At 46.2% G+C, this 19,259-nt stretch overlaps 1 long non-coding RNA gene across 1 annotated transcript in view; it reads right to left on the bottom strand.

Moving 5' to 3' along the window:
- Positions 1-18,220, bottom strand: part of LOC142766915 (uncharacterized) — a 34,805-nt gene extending 16,585 nt beyond the window's left edge. The window contains exons 1-2 of the long non-coding RNA XR_012884658.1: positions 18,101-18,220; positions 790-941 (exon numbers count right to left, since the gene is read on the bottom strand). This is a non-coding gene — a long non-coding RNA (uncharacterized LOC142766915). The remainder of the gene's footprint in view (positions 1-789; positions 942-18,100) is intronic.
- Between the last annotated feature and the right edge of the window lie 1,039 nt (positions 18,221-19,259).

The raw sequence follows: 19,259 nt of genomic DNA, 5'->3' as shown, positions 1-19,259 counted from the left end.
ACTAGTAGTTAAATAATTTATCTGTTTCATAACACATATTTGTCATTTTTTGCAGTTAAAACTATTTCTCTGTTTCCTAACACGACCCACAATGTTATCGTTCCGCACACTTTCAAGGGATCAGATCAACGCCCTGGTATGTCTTGAAGAGCGCTTTTTTTAAAGGTATGTCTCCGAAAATCAGGAAGTATGGGAAAAGCCTCCAACCAGCCACGCAAGCAACAACAAAACTTGGTGATTTCGAAGGCTAATCTGGTTGTTTTTAGGCTGTTTCAAGATCTTATACAGTTTATGCATGTTGTTTCTGGGCCACTGCTAGGCTCTACCTAGTTTATGTTCGCTTATGTTAGCAATGTTTCTAAGCGCACACTGCTTTCAGGTAAACTACAGGCCATCACAGACACAATTTGGATGCCCAAACTCCGGCGACACAGGTACGAGTACGCTCGAAAAAGCATGTGCAAGCAGACGTACAGTGCAGGAATCTGGAACTTCAGAAATATACCTGTAACCGCAAATGGTACTCTCAATATAAGATGAATAAATAGTCACAGTCCCTATTCCGACAGTAACGAAGGTATCCAATATACAAAAACAAAATATACCATAAGAAAAAAAAATGACTTTAAACAAGCAAAAATAATTTCACGGGTGGGGAATCCAAAAACATTATCCGTGCCAGAAGGTAAATTTTGTGCGGTAAGGTCAAGCAAGCTTTAATAGAAAACGACGAAGACAACAAGGATACATGCAAAAGTTCATGCTTTTTACGTCCCAAAGCTTACGCACAGTGTCTCATTCCAGACGGCCTGGTAGAGCAAGGAGACGCTGGTGTCGGTTAGGTTCCTCGTTCTATAGTAGATGCATGTCGCATTGTAGTCTTTGCAGGTTAGTGGTTTAGATGATGCGAACAGCCAGATCCTACGGCTCGTGCGCAAAAACTGAAAATAATTTTTTTCTTCAGGATAATGAGGATTTTTTGCACAAACCTTCATGAAGATGGTGCCTGAATAAAAATTGATGAATTAGAACTTTACTCCAACTATTGTTGTGTGGGTGTGTGTGAGCTTGGCAGTGGGAGTGTGTGTGTTTTTGTTTGTATGCATGAGAGAGCATTATAGAGAGAGAAATGTAACACAGAAATGTACGTATTTCGGCTAATTGGTAGCCCAATATTACTACTTCAGCAAAGGTTTCCTTCGTCACTTATCTGAAGTTAGCGTGGTAGTACTACAAATTGAAAAAGAGGATCGTATCATGACGTTATTTCGACACATCGTAGTGATCGTGACGTTGTCAAAATAAGGCGTCCATACTTTTTCCATGGCTTACGCACAGGTCTGTACTATCAGCGATGTTTTTAATAGCAATACCTAGAAATACTCTGCATGAAGGTTTTGGCTTCAGGGTATGTCAAATCAAGAAGATACAGAGGATCCCTAACATGTGGTAGAATAAAGGATATGCATGGTATCGTGCATCTAGCCTAGTCGGCTCAGTTGCGGTGGCTTCGCCAACTCTTCACTAGGCGATATGCATCTGTAGCCTGTGCACTCTGTTCTCCATGTGAGATTCTTACAGTGCACGATGTGAGCCAACCGGAATTAGTTTGTGCGATTTCAGGTGCGGCTTTTCGTTCACTCTCTGGTCAGAGTGATCACGTTATTTTATTTACAAATACATGTCGCCTCAACCTCCTCTTTTCATTGTTGAAGCACATCGACGCTGAAAAGTTTTTGTGATTGAGCACCTCTGTTCACACTTCTCTAAATCTTGCACTGATCTGTACCTTTTCAACAAACCAGTAAGTTTTTAATGAAATAGGTACGGCTGACATTTAAAATGAGCTTTAGATTATGATCTTGTCACATATGTTGCAACCTTTGTGTATCATATGCTTTAGTTTCTAGTTATTTTATCATCCTCCCAGCAGATGTTCATGCAAACTTCATGGTAACATCAGAGAGTGTTGGTGCCTGTTGGCGAAAGTGAAGAAAAAGAAACGTACATAAGGCAGCATTGTTCAAGGAATACATACTGACAAAGAAAAACGTGAATAGTGAAAGCCGAAAGGTGATTAAAATTGTCCATTTCAGTGTTCATTATTAGGATGCCAATATGAAAGATGGCAATGTTCTGAGACGTGTTCTGAGAAGCCAATGTTCTGAGACGTTGCCAACTTATTGAAATATTTCCCTGAAACAAAACTGCCAAGGTATTGGAATGTTTCTGGGACAAGAAAGCATTAGCGATACCTCTTGTTTCTTTCATTACCCGATTTTTATTTTACTCGTGGACTTAAAAAAAACTGCATAAATATTGAGGCACAACAAACACTTCTACGTTACTTCCAACTACATTTTATAGGTATTGAAACATTCTGATCTTTAAGGCACTCGTCGTAAAGTCATCCTTAATTTGTCCAAAAATAAAAAAGTCACAATCGCTGCAACACAATGTATGCGTTGTATGAATGCGTTGTATGTATGTATGCATTGTATGCATTGTATGCGCTAGGAAGAAATTGGAATGTCGCACGCAATCAGCTCGATACTTGCAGATTTTTCTTAAAACACAAAGATGGATGCTCAAAAAGAACACACAGATGTACATCGATTAGGTATGAACTAACATTTGTCACAGTTGTTATTCCTTTGTGTCCTGCAAGTGTGGACCACGTAGAACCCGAAACTTGCAGGTGTTTCACTTCCTTTTATAGTGCGGTACTTACAGTGACCTCTCTTTGTCCCCTGCCATGCAGTGGCGTCTGACACAAGGCTTACGCAATGTTGGATTTTTTGGTTCGTGCTACATTACAGATGGGCAGAGAGAAGGACCACTTTTTGTGTGCTTGTAAAGAGTGGTTTTAGATTGAAAGAAAATCTACGAGCGGGCCTAGTAGAAAACATGCTGAATCTGTGCACCACTTTGGCAACAGGTGTATTTATATATCTCGGCATTATTGTGCCGATAAATGCATGGAGCGTCGCCGAGTAGTCGCAGCGGCACGCTGCGTAGTGCGAGGTCACACTGGTTCTTTAAGTCTTTGGTGCGGCGCGTCTGCCAATCTTCATCAACCCTATCTTATTTTAGCTTTTATCTCTCTCTCTCTTTCTCTATCTCTCTCTCTCTCTATATATATATATATACATATATATTATAAAAATAGAGAGAGAGAGTGCTAATATATTCGAGATCACGCCATTTGAGAAACCAATCGGCCCAGTGCAAATAGAATTTGACGATATCTTCCAATAGAATGCTAAGCACTTGCCCTCTAAATATTTGATTGGCTTATTAGAAGACCACCTGTCTCAAGTAGGTACTAATATAGTAATTGCAACAGATGCATCTATGAATGGCGAGAAGACAGGTATGGGTATTTTTTTCTCTCTCATTGTTATGGTCATTTTCATTGCGCCTCCCAGATTATACGCCAATATTTGAAGCGGAATTAACGGCCGTTATACTAACTCTTCGTAAACTTCCTGCGACTAATTCGACAGCTGTGACAGTTACTGACTCGTATTTCGTATGTTCATTTTTATCATCGTCGTTGGCATCAGCGGTACTAGAAACTTTTAAATCATTAATCCCAGCAAACATTCGTCTAATGCGAATAATATGGGTGGCAGGCCATCGTAGTATATTTATAAATGAGATGGCTGACACACTCGCGCGAGCATCCCTTGATTTTCTGATTGTCCCAACCATGCCTCTTACAGCTTATGTAACAGCAGTGAGGTTCAGAAAACTTTTCCTTCTCGAAGACTCAGCAAAAATAACGATAGCGAATCCAAATTTCTCGCACCTGCACTTCATATAAAATAATAAATGGTGTCCCACGCGTAAATTGGAAGTCTCTATAACAAAATTACGTTGCTGTGTACCTCCTCTTAAATACTACTTAAACAGGTCTGATCTGGTGCCATCCCTTCGGTGCTCAAGCTGTAATGAACCCGAACATATCAACAATTTTTTTCTCACATGTCGCCGTTTCAAGAATTAAATATTGTTTCGAAATTTATTTTAAATGCTGGGAATATTGTTACGGGAGAATAACTTTACTTTATAAAACGAGGAATAAACTCGGTGGTGGACAAGATGGCGCCCAGTTGGCTCACAGATCTGACAACATCGTCCTCCTCTTTGTCTTCTTCGTCGTTCTCATCCTACCGTTACATGATTTCCCCGGCGGCTGGAGCACCGACCCGGTGCTAATCAGGAGGCACTGGAGTAATACGGTTTGAGTCGCGTAACATGCACTACGTCAGTGTGAGGGTGAAGGATGGCGGGGTCCGTAGGGGTGATTTCGTATGTGACGTCAGTTACTTGGCGTAAGATACGGTAGGGACCTGAATAGCGTGGGAGTAACTTCTCCGAAAGTCCAACGCGGCGCGAGGGGAACCATAACAGAACGAGATCTCCGGGTGTGAAGTGGACGTCACGATGGCGGGCGTCGTATACGCTCTTCTGATTGTCCTGGGAGTCCAGTAAGCGTCGTCGAGCAACTTGGCGTGCCGCTTGGGCCTTCATTATTGCATCACGAGCGTACTGAGACTTGTCATTTAGTCCGGCCGGCAGGAGGGTGTCGAAAGGTAGCGCAGGGTCACGGCCGAACAACAGAAAAAAAGGAGAGAACCCAGCGGTGTCGTGTCTGGAAGAATTGTACGCGAATGTTACAATATCACTTATTACTCCTAATATTTTGCCTTTTGGGCCACTTCATTACGACACAGCGACAGGAACATCTGCGGGGCTCTCTTCAAATTCCTATGTAACACAAGAAGATTACCTTGCTGAGCCATTGATCAGCTCTTGATTTTTACTAGTCAATCTAACATTTATTATTTAGCTATTACACTGTAATGATTTAACCTTCAGAAAAGTTTCATATAACGATTACACCTCAGTTGTCAACAAATGTTATAATTTCTCTTCTTTCTGTTTTTTCCATTGTGCCGATTTCACAATCAAAACCAAGTATTCCTGCTCCCCTAGCCTGGAAAACCTAAAGGTATTGACTTGCATTACCCACCGGACCGGCTTCCTGGCCAATCTCCCTTAGTTGGTGAGAGCCACAAAAGAAAGGATCAAGCAAGCAAGCAAGCAAGATCTCTCTTGAATTCTGCTCCTGTACGGCTCGTCATTCGAACTGTGTACCAATAAACCCCCAACGCCTACTGAGGACTTAACATAGTGGTGAACGTGCTGGGGTATAGCAGCCAACCATGGGACCCGTACTCCTCGGGTTTCGCTAGTGTCGTCACCTCGTCGGCCTGCCTCCTTCCTTGCCCATCATACCTGACGAAGCAGAAGCTCGAGAACCAGCCCCCAGCAGCTCTTGGCCGTATCCCAAAGAGCCACGAACCTTCCCTGGAAAGGCCAACGACGACGAGGACACATGGCTTAAGCATAACAAGCGATTAATCCATACTAACAAATGACATGCTGCCTCCCAACTATCACGTGTGGTTTTCTACCTCACTGATACTGCTCTTGTCTGGTATGAAAACTTTGAGGATATTTTGACAACATCGAAATGCTTTGTTGAGGAAATCGAGAAGTGTGTCGGCAACTCAGCTGCAAAAAAGAAGCTCGCCGAGCAGAGTCTTGCATGGAGAGCCCAGCTACCCGATGAGGCCTGCACTGCGTATACGGAAGAGATTTTAGGCTGCGTAGAGACGCCGATTTCAGAATGTCGGAAAAGGACAAGGTGGGGCAATATGCTGAAGCGAATTGCAAAAGATGTGGTCAACTTCCGTATTAGCAGGAAAAGCCTGACTTATGTGTCTGTTGCACGGCACTGTCGTACGGTCGAAACCCTGAAGCAGTGCAGAATAGCGCCCAAGTTTGGTCGCCTGGCAAATGTCACCTCAGCAGCCAGCATAGAAGCAGCCTCAACAGTTGACCTTTCAGCAACCATTCATCAGATCATTCGGGAAGAGTTGCTCAGACAACTAGAAATGACACGTGAACAGGCTGCCGCCACGTCTCTATCCTATTTCCCGCAGGACACCACTACCCCACAGCTTACGGTTTGTGAACATCCATCTATCGACGCAGTGGATGTTGCAAAGCCTCGGTGTATTCAGCGGTCAAGTCCGGTTTTTTACGACCGATCACAATATCCTTAGCATTTTCGTTCCGAACGCTCATACCACACACGACCACGGATGTAATTGAATCTCGGGCTTACGCGAAGGCTCGCAGATGTGCCAGCAAGCCTGAACACTTCGAAGAACAGCGGTGACATTGTCCAGCACCTGTGTGCCACAGCTGTGGTTTCACTGGTCAAATATCAAGGTATTGCGATCGTTCGCACATTCCACTCTGTGATCAGTGGCCACGCTTGGCTGATAAGCCTGCTGTCTTTCTAGGACACTGGCACACCGACTCAAGATATGATAGCAGCTTTTGGCACAGACACTGGCGCAATCACTCTCCTACATCTGATCGAAGTGTTACGCCACCTCCAGCACCTCGATCTCACTGGTTTCCACCGCCCCGGCGCTACCCATCATCACCACACCAGGAAAACTAAGTAACATGGCCGGTGGGGGTGAGGTCACTGGTGACTTGCTGCAAAATGAAATACCTCCGCCTTTGTTGATGATCAAGAACAAGGTAGAAGTTTTTGTTGATAGTGTGCGTGAGATGGCCTTGGTGGACACTGGTGGTACAGTTTCGGTTATGAGTGCTGCTTTTCAGCATCATTTAGGACATAAGGTGACGTTTTTGTGGGAGAAGGCGACAAGATTCGGCGCTGTTGGTGGTAACTCAGTGCGTCCCTTGGTGTCTGTACCGCAGAAGTGTTCCTGTGTGATAATGTGTTTGTGACAGGGTTTACAATTCTTCCAAGGATCTCACACGACATAATCCTGGGGATTGATGTCCTTCAAATATTTGGCGCCACTGTTGATTGTAGAAATGAAGAGGTGTACATATGTGATGCTGCCCCTGGAGAACTGTAGGAGAATTTGGACAGGGAGCACGGCACGCCCCGGGTCTGTAAATATAGCGTGTTCCCGGCATTCTCTGCACTATGTGTTCCTGTATACTCTCCCCACATCGAAGACAATGACAGCGCGTTTGACGCATTGGTGGAGCCCTTTCATCTCAGTTGCGTTAAGAAGAAGACATTGGTGCCCCGCTGCATAGTGTCACTCGTTCAAGAACGCACAGGACTATGAGCGGTAATTTGTTCAGCTGAGTCGGTGGTTCTACAAGGAGGACTGAAGCTTGACATGTTCAAAACATACTCTTCGATGACAATGGCTGCTCTAAGTGATGCTCCTGGTGGGGCCTCAGCCAATACTTGTGGAGCCGATTCTAAATTGCACCTATGATAGACAAGTCACTACAGACAAACGCCGCGTGCTTCAGGACGTCCGGTTAAAGTACGTGGTGGTATTTTATTTTTCCCATGACCATGAGCCCTCGACTTCCGCGTCTCAGACTTTCGACACCATAAAGACGGAACAGCGCAGCCCATTCGTCGAAAACCCTAACGAGTGTCGCTGTCCAAGCACAAGATAGTTGACGAACAAGTGCGTGATATGCTGCAGAAGGGTGTCATTCGAGAATCACCGATTCCTTGGGCGGTTGCCGTGATTCCAGTCAAAAAGAAGGATGGTAGCTGGAGATTCTGTGTGGACTATCACTGTATAAACTTCGTCACAAATAGAGGTGTCCCGCGCTCTCTTACACATTGATGACGCTCTAGACTGCCTCCATTCAGCATTCTATTTTTCTTCCATAGACTTACGCTCAGGCTACTAGCAAATACTTGTGCATCCAATGGGCAAAGAAAAGAAGGCCTTCGTTACTCCGGACGGACTATATGAATTCAACGCGATGCCTTTTGGTCTATGTAACACGCCCGCTACATTTGAAAGGTTCAACGACACCATTCTGGGCAGCCTGAAGTGGAACATCTCTATGTGTTATCTTGATGTAGTGGTGTTCTGGCGTACATTCGGTGAGCATAACGAACGGATAGAAGAGGTGTTAGAAAGTAGCTAACGTGGTTGCTTGAATGAGTCGGTACGACATGATTCACATGAAAAACAGCGCCAATAACGAGGGACAAGAAAAGAAGACAAACAGCAAAACTGACTATTGGAATGTATTGGAATGCATTGGAAATGCTGGCTTGGTTCTCAATGCGAAGAAGTGTCGTTTCGGAGCTCGACAAACACAGGTACTGGGACACTTTGTCAACGAGGATAGCATTAGGCCCGACCCGAATAAAACAGCGGCTATTTGAGCTGTTAAACAGCCTGGCTAGGTAAATGAGCTTCGCAGCTTCTTGGGTCTGTGCTCTTACTTTCGCTGATTTATTTCCGCCTTTACTGATGTTCCCATTCTCCTGACCTGTCTTCTCCGCCAAGGTGCTATTCTAGAATGGCCTCCTGATTGTGAATACCTGTGCATCCAATGGACAAATAAGAGACCAGCTTTCGTTACTCCGGATGGACTATATGAATTCAACATGATGCCCTTTGGTCCATGTAACGTGCCCACTACATTTGAAAAATTCATGAGCATCATTCTTGGCGTCCTCAAAAGGAACATCTGTATGTGTTATCTTGACGACGTTGTGGTCTTCTGGCGTACATTCATTGAGCATAACGAACGGGTAGAGAAGGTTTTGGATTGTATTGGAAATGCTTGATTGGTTCTCAATGCGAAGAAGTGTCGTTGGGTGCTCGACAAACACTGGTGCTGGGACACCTCGTCTACGAGGATGGTATCAGGCCCTACCCGCATAGGACAGCGGTTATTAGAGCTCTTAAAACACCTGGCTAGGTGAAGAAGCTTCGGAGCTTCTTGGTTCTTTGCTCTTACTTTCGCGGATTTATTCCTGTCTTTCCTGAAGTTGCGATTTACCTGACCTGTCTTCTCCGCCAAGGTGCTTGTTTAGAATGAACTCCTGATTGTGAAATTTCTTTCAACCTACTGAAGTTCTTGTTCACGTCACAGCCTATCCTTCGGCACTTCGATCTTTCTGCGGCGACTGAAATTCACACCAACGCAAGCGGCATTGGCATTGGTGTGGTCCTGCTAATGTGATTTGACAAAATGGAACATCTGATCGCATATGCCAGTCGTATACTAAGTAAGCCGGAACGCAATAACACTGTGACCGAGCAAAATTGTCTCGCACTCGTCTTCGCTCTGCAGTGATTCCCCTCATACCTGTACGATCGTCCTTTCCAAGTAGTTACGGATCATCATTCTTTGTGCTGGCTTATCAACCGTCGAGATTCGTCAGGCCATCTAGCACGCTGGGCCCTCCGGCTGCTAGAGTAGAACTTCAAGGTATATTGCAAGAGCGGCAGGAAACATGCCAACGCGCCCTGCCTTTCGTGGTGCCCCTTGATGACGCAGTTTGTGACGCTCACAATTTTGATCATCTGATTGCGTCTGTGGCACCAACGTTCTCGGATAAGGCCATTTTTGAAACTGAGCAGCGGAAGGAAGCGAGCTTGAATCCGTAATTCGTGATCGCACAAGCATTAACTCCGGAAGGCCACTTTTGCGTTCGCGATTATTTACTGTACAAGAAAACCATCTCAGGCACCGGTACCCGCTTCCTGCTGGTGGTTCCAGAGGTACTATGTTCATCTGTTTTAAACGCCATGCATGATGACGCCACTTCAGGTCACGTGGAAACGACACGCACTCTTCATCGTACACAGTAACGCTTCTACTGGCCACGTATGCACCAGTCAGTTGAGTTGTACGTGGCAAGTTGTACGCAATGCCAGGCGCACAAATATCTCCCAGCAGCTACGGCCGGACATCTACAACCTGTGGCACCTCCCAGTTCTCCGTTCGAACAAATTGGCATTGACCTGGTGAGGCCTTTTTTCGCGTTCACCGAAAGCCAACAGATGGATTGTGGTATGTACTCGGTACCGCGAAACGGCTGCCCTGCCATCCGCGTCTGCTGGTGAAGTGTCGTCCGTCCTTTTCCATTCTATTGCACTGTGTCATGGGCCTCCCCGCGTCATCATAGGTGACCGTAGACGTCAATTCATGGCAGACGTTGTCGAACGACTTCTTCGTATGTATGGCTCAGAGCTGAGACACTCGGCGCTCCACCCGCAGACGAATGGTCTCACTGAGCGATCAATTTGAACATCGGTGACTATGTTTTATATGTACATTGCTTCAAGTCATGAGAACTGGGAAGATGTCTAACCGTTCGTCACATACGCATTCAATACTGCCCTATATGAGATCACCGGCTACAGCCTCTTTTTTCTCCTCTATGTTTGACTCCCACGTTATAATCTGGATACAATATTTTTCCTGTCTGATCGGGACCAAGCAGAAATCTCCCTAGCAGAAACTCTTTGTCTCTCCAAAGTAGCAAACTCGCCGCGGCAGTGTAGCGGCTAAAGTACTCCGCTGCCGACCCGCAGGTCACGGGATGGAATCCCGGCTGCAGCGGCTGCATTTTCGATAGAGGCGAAAATGTTGCAGGCCCGTGCGCTCAGATTTAGGTGCACGTTAAAGAACCCCAGCTGGCCGAAATTTCTGGAGCCCTCCACTACGGCGTCTCTCACACGGTGGTTTTGAGATGTCGAACCCCACATATCAATCATACATCATCGCCGAAGAAGCTCGTCGCCTTCCCGTTTACGCACAATAGCTTCGCAAGACAGATTGAAACTTCGCTTTGACAGCAAGCACCAGCAGATCACGTATAATCTGGGAGATTTTGTGTTGGTGTGGAAGCCTTTGCGCTTGCGCAGCTGGTGTCAAAAACTAATCGCGCAATTTATAGGATCTTTTGTTGCCCAAGACCACCTCAGCGCAGTCGACTACCACATCGCACGCCCTACATTAAGTGGGAGATGCTCCAGCAAGACAGAGGTCACGCATGTCGCTCGCCTGAAACCTTTCAGTCGGCGCGACACTGCATGAAACGTGCAGCGCACTTCCTCTGTGAAGGGGGAAATGTTACACCACGTATATACCGGACTAAGAAGACGGAGAAGAAGCAAAGAGGGTGGAAGAAGATCTCTCTTTCATCCTGGTCCTGTACTGCTCGTCATTCGAACCGTGTACTACCAATAAACCCCAAAACCCCAAACGCCTACTGAAGAAATAATATATATATATATATATATATATATATATATATATATATATATATATATATATATATATATATATATATATAAAGCAGCACGAGCTGGCCGGATATATGAGCGTCGTCGCAGCAGCAACCAGGCAGTCCCAGCTCGCACCTCGCGCCAACGTGTCGATGCCGCTGTAGTAGTGGGCATTCCTCTTCACTATATATTGTCCCCCGTCGAAAAAAGAGCCATCCTGGCGACTCACGGAGAACAGAGTACGAGCGGATCGTGATATGGTTTCAACCGCTGTACGTGAACGGTTTCGCGACCCCGAAAGCGCTGGTCTGTGGATGGCGTCACGGGTTCGATGGTGTAGTTAACAGGTGAAGTCTGCGAGATGACGTGGTAGAGTCCTTGGTATTTTGAAGCAAGTTTCGAAGAAAGACCTGTAGGGACAGCTGGAACCCAAAGCCACACAAGGGTTTCCAGAACAAAGTTATGGTACGGGTGGTTATCGCCAAACCGAGATTCTTGTCTCCATCGGTCGATGGTTGTGAACGACTCGGCGAGCTTACGGCATTCCTCGACGCGGTGGGCAGCTTCAGAGATGGGCGTAGACACGGAGGAATCACAGTGGTAGGGAAGAGTGGTAGCTAGTGTGGTGGAAGGGTCTCGGCCATATAACAGGAAAAATGGCGAAAAGCCCGTAGTCGCTGGTGGAGCAGTGTTGTAGGCATATTTCACAAAAGGCAGAATGAGGTTTCAATCGAAGTGGCCTGAGGCAACATACTTAGATACCATGTGTCCAAGAGTACGGTGCAATTTTTCCGTCAATCCATTCATTTTGGGATGGTAGGTGGTGGTAGTCTAGTGAATGATACGGCATTCGGCAAGGAGTGCGTTGACGACTTGAGAAAGAAACACACGTCCTCGGTCGCTGAGAAGTTCACGCGGTGCGCCGTGACGGAGAATGAACTTCCGCAGGAGAAAAGATTATGCGTCGCGTGCAGTGGCGGCAGGCAAAGCGGCTGTTTCTGCGTATCGCGTCAAGTAGTCTACAGCGACAGTGATCTAACGGTTTCCGGAAGCCGTAAATGGAAGAGGCCCGTACAGATCAATTCCAATGCGGTGGAAAGGTTTGGCAGGGCAAGAGATTGACTGTATCGGACCAGAGGTGTGATGAGGCAGAGATTTCCGTCGTTGGCACTACGGGCATGACTGAATGTAGTTGCGCACAAAGGTGTATATGCCTCGCTAATAAAACCGGGAGGAAAGGCGAGCATATGTTTTGAAGATGCCCGCACGTGCACACAGAGCGTCAGCGTGGAAAGCTGAACATATTGCAGCACGAAGATGGCGAGATATGACCAGTAACCACTTTCGGCAGTCAGACTTGTAATTCCTGCGATAAAGGAGGTCATCACGGATCTCAAAGTGAACCGCTTGACGATGCAATTATTGATAAGTCGGCGAAGTCAACGGGTCTGAAAGGAATCGCCGAAGAGCGTTGATCCAGTCATCTTTACGTTGCTCAGGCGCCATGTCGTAGTTTGCTAGAAACGCAACCGTTTCGTCAATGGCAGATAGACAGGCAGAGCTTTCTGATGACCCAGGTGAACGCGATAGGGCGTCGGCATCAGTGTGATGTCAGCCAGACCTGTAGACAACACGCATGTCAGACTTTTGCAACCGCAAAGCCCAGCGAGCTAAACGGCTGGAAGGGTCCTTCAACGTTGATAACCAACAAAGTGCATGGTGATCGGTGACTACGTCGAAAGGGTTACCATTTAGGTACGGTCTAAATTTACCTAGAGCCCAAATAATTGCCAGACACTCTTTCTCTGTTACAGAATAATTCTTCTCCGCTATGGTGAGGGTATGGCTTGCGTATGCGACTACGTACTCCTGGAATTCCCATTGGCGCTGCGCGAGCATGGCGCCGAGTCCAACACCGCTTGCATTGGTGTGTACCTCAATCAGAGCAGTCGGGTAAAAGTGGCGCAAGATTAGCGGTGAGGTTAGCTGGTGGCGCAACTTTTTGAAGTCATTATCACCGGCGGGTGACGAAGCGTAACTTTTCGAGTCATTTCGTACTTTTCTAAGGGCTCAGACAATTGCCAGGCACACTTTCTCCGTGACGGTGTAGTTTGTCTCGGCTCTCGTGAGCGTACGGCTCGCATATGTCACGACATATTCAGGGAACCGGGTTTGCGCTGCGCCAGAACTGCGCCGACGCCTACACCGCTGGCGTCCGTGTGCACCTCCGTTGGGGCCGTAGGGTCGCAGTGGCGTAAAATGGGAGGAGACGTCAACAAATGGCGACCTTCAACGCGCCAAAAAAGCCCGACAACTTGCACGTCTCCGTATAAATGTCAACAAACGACCGACAGCCGCCGTTACAATCTCCGACGACGCTTCGTGGAATACCAGCCCGGTGAATGTGTTTGGGAGTGGACGCCGATACGCCGGCGTGGACTAAGTGAAAAGCTTCTGCGACGGTACTTCGGACCATACAAGGTGGTTCTACGTCTCGGCCCACTTGATTACGAGGTTGTCCCTGACGGAATCACGAACTCTCAACGACGCCGATCGCGACCAGAAGTCGTCCATGTCGCGAGCCTGAAGCCGTTTGATGCGCGTTAACAAACTGAAACAGTGTTTTTTGTATTATTGCTGGATCGTAATTTATTTATTGTACTTTCTTGCATTAATGTTGTACCTTCATCTATAGTTTAAGCATTGGGACGATGCCTTTTTCAGAGGGGGCAGCGCCACGTTTCATTTCTCAAGTTTTGTTATCGCCCCAATACACTGCACAACTCTCAGTGCAAACCGCGCCTCCAATTTCGGAGAAGCTTCAGGAGTGTAGTAGACCATTTTGATAAGATCGCGCTCACTCTGCGAAATGCACAGATTATTCTGTAACCTACGTCAACGCCAGCGATAACGCTAGAACATTCGATGGCAAGAGTATAAATGCCGACGCACTTCATCGCTTGTCAGTAGTTGATCGACGGCCGACGCTCCGTTCACTGCTATCTCTGCAAGACTGCTACTGTAATCATACTTTTCGTTTACCAGGCACAGATTCGCTCAAATAAGCAGTTATATGCTAACACAGTCTACAGTCTTTGGCAACGTCAAGACCTCGTTGCAATATCTTACTCCAACGCAAACTAATGACTTAATGGCCCTTTTATCGCAACGCCAGACTTGTTTTGACGTTTGTTTGGATGGCTTTGGTCAAATTACGGCGGCCACTCATCGCATTGCTACAGACTAGTCTCGTATCATTCGCCATCGCCCTTACCGTGTGTCGTCTTCAGAACGCAAGGTTATCAAAAAACATGTTAATGACATGCTTGGACGTAACTTTATGAGGCCTTCAGCAAGCCCCTGGTTTTCTCCTGTTGCCCTAGTTAAAAAAATGACAGGTTAGTGTAACTTTGCGTTGATTACAGAGTACTAAACAAAATTGCCAGAAAGGTTGTATATTCTGTGCCTCTAATTGACGATGCCCTTGTCCCCTTACAGGGCGCAGAATACTTTTCAAGCCTCCACCTACAATCTGGCTATGGGCAGATCCCGATGCATTAGCCTGATTAAGAGAAGACAGCAAACGCTACTCCTGATGGCCTTTTCGAATTCAATGTGATGCCTTTCGTGCTCTGTAATGCCCTAGTCACATTTGAGCGAATGATCGATACGGTGATGTGGGACCTAAAATAAAAGACCTGTCTTAGTTACCAGGACGACATCGTCATCTTTTCATCCAGCTTCTCGCAACACCTACAACGTCTAGACGAGGTGCTCACATGTCTAGCCAAAGCTGGTCTACAGCTAAATACCAAGAAGTGTCTGTTTGCGAGCCGCAGCATCAAAGTGTTAGGCCAAGTTGTCAGCAAGCTTGGCACTGAGCCTGATCCAGACAAGGTGGCCGCTGTGTTGCACTTTCCTAAGCCAACCTCGCTAAAAGACCTTCGCAGCTTCCTCGGCTTAGCCTCTTACTTCCACTGGTTTGTCCGTGATTTCACCAGTATCGCGGCTCCTCTTCAAAACCTCCTGACCACAAGTGCATCATTTATTTGGACAGACGACTGTGAAGCTGCTTTCCAGACCCTGAAACGATGTCTCACGTCAGGGCCAGTTTCTCGTCATTTTGATCACACTGTCCCAACTATATTGCACGCTGAAGAAAGTGGGCAACGATTCGGCGCTGTCCTGCTGCAGCGTTACCAGGCTTCGCAAGAGCAAGTTGTGGCTGACGCGAGCCGTGCTCTCACTCCAGTGGAACAGAATCACAGCATCACTGAACAAGAATGTCCGGCTATCGTGTGGTTCGTGCAAAAATTTCGCCCCTCTTTTTATGGCCGCTGCTTCACGATCGCCACGGGTCATCATGCACTCTGTTGGTTGTCCTGCTTAAAGAACTTGTCAGAACGCCTCGGTGGTTGGGTGCACTGACTGCAAGAGTATAACTAGAGCGTCACAAACTGCTCAGGTAGAAAACACCTAGATGCCGACGCATTCTCACGCTGTCCGCTGTTGCAAAATCCTGACGCATCTATCTGCTACGCAGCACCTCCCAGCCAAGAGACCACGCAGATGACCAGTCTTAATCCTGTTGAGATCACTGCACCGGATGACCTCCTTCGATCCGCAGACTTCACCTCGCTCGAACGTGCAGACACATACTTCCGTACAATCATTGATCGGCTCACCGGCTTCTCCCATGCTCCCAACAGCCGCTTACGACGGCCACTCATGCGTTTCAAACTTCATGATGGGGCACTACTTCGGCAAATTGACCATTCTCTCGGTAGCCGATGGGTCCCGGTCATAACTCGTTCACTTCGACTCCAAGTTTTAGAAGCCTTTCATGACGACGTGACACGGCTGGCCACTTGGGTTTCCATGAAACCTGCAATCGCATTAAGACTCGCTGCAGTTTTCGAAGGCTTTCATGACGACCCGACGGCTGGCCACTAGGAATTTCATAAAACCTACGATCGCATTAAGACTCGCTGCTTCTGGCCTGGCCTGGCCACCAGTGTTTCCAAGTATGTAACTTCCTGTTCGTCATGTCAGCACCGAAAACGTTGCACATTTCTTCCCGCCGGCCCTCTACAACCTCTCCCGTGCCCGTCCGCTCCATTTGACTTTCCTTGACCTTATTGTGTGTTAGATCTCAATATTTTGTGTAAAAACACGGAAAAGCGAACCCTTAGGTATACACTTCTTTCCTTATATATATATATATATATATATATATATATATATATATATATATATATATATATATATTGTCACGGGGTTGTGACGTTGAGTTGACAAAGAAGCAGAGAGTACGTTGAAGATTAAATTGTTTATATGGGCGAACCTGTGCCCGGTAAACGGAGAGTCAGATCACCGTAGCAGGCTTGCACTGATAGCGGCGAACGGAGCATCCGCCGCCGATAAACTACTGACAAGCGGCGAAGTGCGTTGGCATTTACACTTTTGCCATCGAATGTTCTAGCGTTATCGCTGGCGGTGACGTAGGCTCTAGAATATTCTGTACAGTTCACGGAGTGGGCGTGATCTTATCGAAATAATCTAGTACAGCGTTGAAGCTTCTCGAAAACTGCAGGCGCGGTTTGCGCTGAGAGTTGTGTAATGTATTGGGGCGATAACAAAACTTGAGAAATGGGACGTGGCAATATATACTGTCACCCTTTAGCCATCACTTAGCCTTTGCGTCAATAAACACCATGTATCATTACCACCATGTGATTGCTGGCCACTAGGGGGGGGGGGGGGGGGGGGTTAGAGGAGATTGAAAGGTGAAAGTGCAAAGGAAAGCCGGGTGCTTCGATTAAGGTGCACGGTAAAGAACATCAGGTGGTAAAAATTTGTGCTAAGCCCCCGACGGCCACGTGATTCTTGTTACTATGTTAGCATTGGCACGCAAAAGTTTAGCAAATAATATAAGCACTGATGCAGCGCGAAAGTCGCTGAAAGTGACAAATAAACATGCCATTGTATGAGATCAGCCGCTTAAGTTACGGAAGTCATTCCGTATTTTTCTACATCACCATTGACCGTCTTGTAAGGTTCATTTTATCCAATGGTTGAAAGGTTAGAGTGGCGCAAACAACTAACCTTTTCCCATTAACGTGGAAGGTTCTACCTATATTAGCCTATTCAAACAGATAAAACCACCGTCCAATGCTTTATTTATTTTTTTGAACTGAATAGCTTTGTGCTTTACTGGTGCGCAGTTTTCTCATACAACGATACGAAACTGCGACAATGCACACCATAGAAACATCTTTAGAGTAGACATTCGTGTTAATGTCTGCAAAAAGCTATTTAATACAGCTGGAGACAGCTTTGCTCTGAAAAATAAAGCAAAACAGGCTGCTTATTAGCTCGGCACTGCACATTTTCTTTGGCGTTGAGCGCGCTTTCTTCGGAAAAAATAAACAACTTGCGAGGCGGTTTGATAGGGGCTGAAACTTTCAGCAGGCTGGTGACACATCGTTTCGGCCAACACTTTTTCAATACATTGTGTTTTGGCATTAGTTAAGGTTGCATCAAGCAGTCATGACCGAACTTCTCTACTCGCCATTCAGCACCTTCTACACCCCTGCTTACCGAGGTCGATAGACCTCAATAAGCAGGGGCGTATGAAAAAAAATTTAGGGAGGCGGGAGGGCATTTCCTTGGTTTTGGGAGAGGCAACTCCTTTAAATAGTGTTTTCCTCTGTATGCCATGGCGCAAAATTTTAGGGGGTGGAGGGCGCGCCGGGTGTGTCACCCCTCGTTCGACGCCCCTGTTGGTAAGCAATGAAAGGTTAACACTATTCACCATTACCGCAGCATCTCTTTGATGTGTTCATTCTCACATACAAGATGATTATCTCCAAAGTGTAAAAATACAATTACAACTATATAAAGTTCATCTGAGCTTCTCAGTACCAGAAAGCAAGAATGCAAAGTGGAGAGGACAATAAAAATGTTCTTACTTCTTCTAGTTCCCAGAAGTGTATGGTAGCGCTAGTAAGCCCTTTAGAACTTACGAAGACGAGGAAAAAAATTGCTACGAGAAAGGTATGCATTCGCCTTCGATTGACTTCACGACATGCAAACTCCTGTATTGTATAAATACCCCAATCCCTTATATATAACACCTGAATGGTAGATAAGCAATATTTTTCGTCAATTTTTGTTCCATTGTGCTGTCACCATCTTAGCGCATGCATCGTATTATGTGTTTCAAAAGAGTACACGGAAAACAATTAAAAGAAGGGTATTTGCTTCAGGTGGTAATATTACAAAAATAACACCCATTTACGACAATGGGTTAGTGTGAACGAAAGGTAGAAAAATGAAATTTAAGCAGGTTCACGTAACGTGAAAACTTTAGGAAGTGTGCCGCAGTGTTTTGCCTGCCCTTCAGAGACTCAGAGTGGTTTGAGACTATGAATAGTGGCCTTGGCAATCAGCCAGGTTGGGGTTAGGCAACATGACATCGCTGCATCTAATGGCATATGGTACTGCCAATGTCCCCATCACCAAGGCACGTGATGGAAAATGACACAGCAATCTATTTTCTGTTGCTCCAGCACGTAATGATGATTTCGGTGACACTTAAAGCCGATCGTGTTATACTCGTCCATAGCAATATGCATGATACATTATGCTTGGCAACGGGCTGCGGCGTACTTCTTGTCGGCCGGCGCTTGAGCGCCGTGCCCTGTGTTCTTCGTGCAGCGCGTCCACCGTACAGTATACAGCATACACCAAAGTCTTTTATTAGATAGTAATATACACAACCTTCTTTCTCTCACTTTTCTTTCCCTTGATAAACTTTAAACACAAGGCTTGCTATGTCGGTACACCCTCTCCACATCAATGGCCTCCTTGTAACCTTCTAGTGACTCCTTGTCACCTTTAATTTTTTTTACCACACCATGATGCTGTACCATGCTCGGCCTACTCCCTGCTATTTTCCTTCCTCTTTTCCCTAACTTATTTTTAAACACCCCCTTACTTCATAGTACTATACACAGCTATGCTTTCCACTACACAACCCTTCGTCCTTTACAGCCACTTGAAATGCAACAGTACGTAAGACTATTCTATACGCTGCCGGCTATGCTATGGTTTGCCTTCTACTTGTGC

Source organism: Rhipicephalus microplus, chromosome 7 (genome assembly GCF_043290135.1).
Source record: "Rhipicephalus microplus isolate Deutch F79 chromosome 7, USDA_Rmic, whole genome shotgun sequence".
Classification (NCBI taxonomy): domain Eukaryota; kingdom Metazoa; phylum Arthropoda; class Arachnida; order Ixodida; family Ixodidae; genus Rhipicephalus; species Rhipicephalus microplus.
Note: the sequence above shows the minus strand (reverse complement) of the source record. Positions and strands in the feature narration are given on the sequence as shown.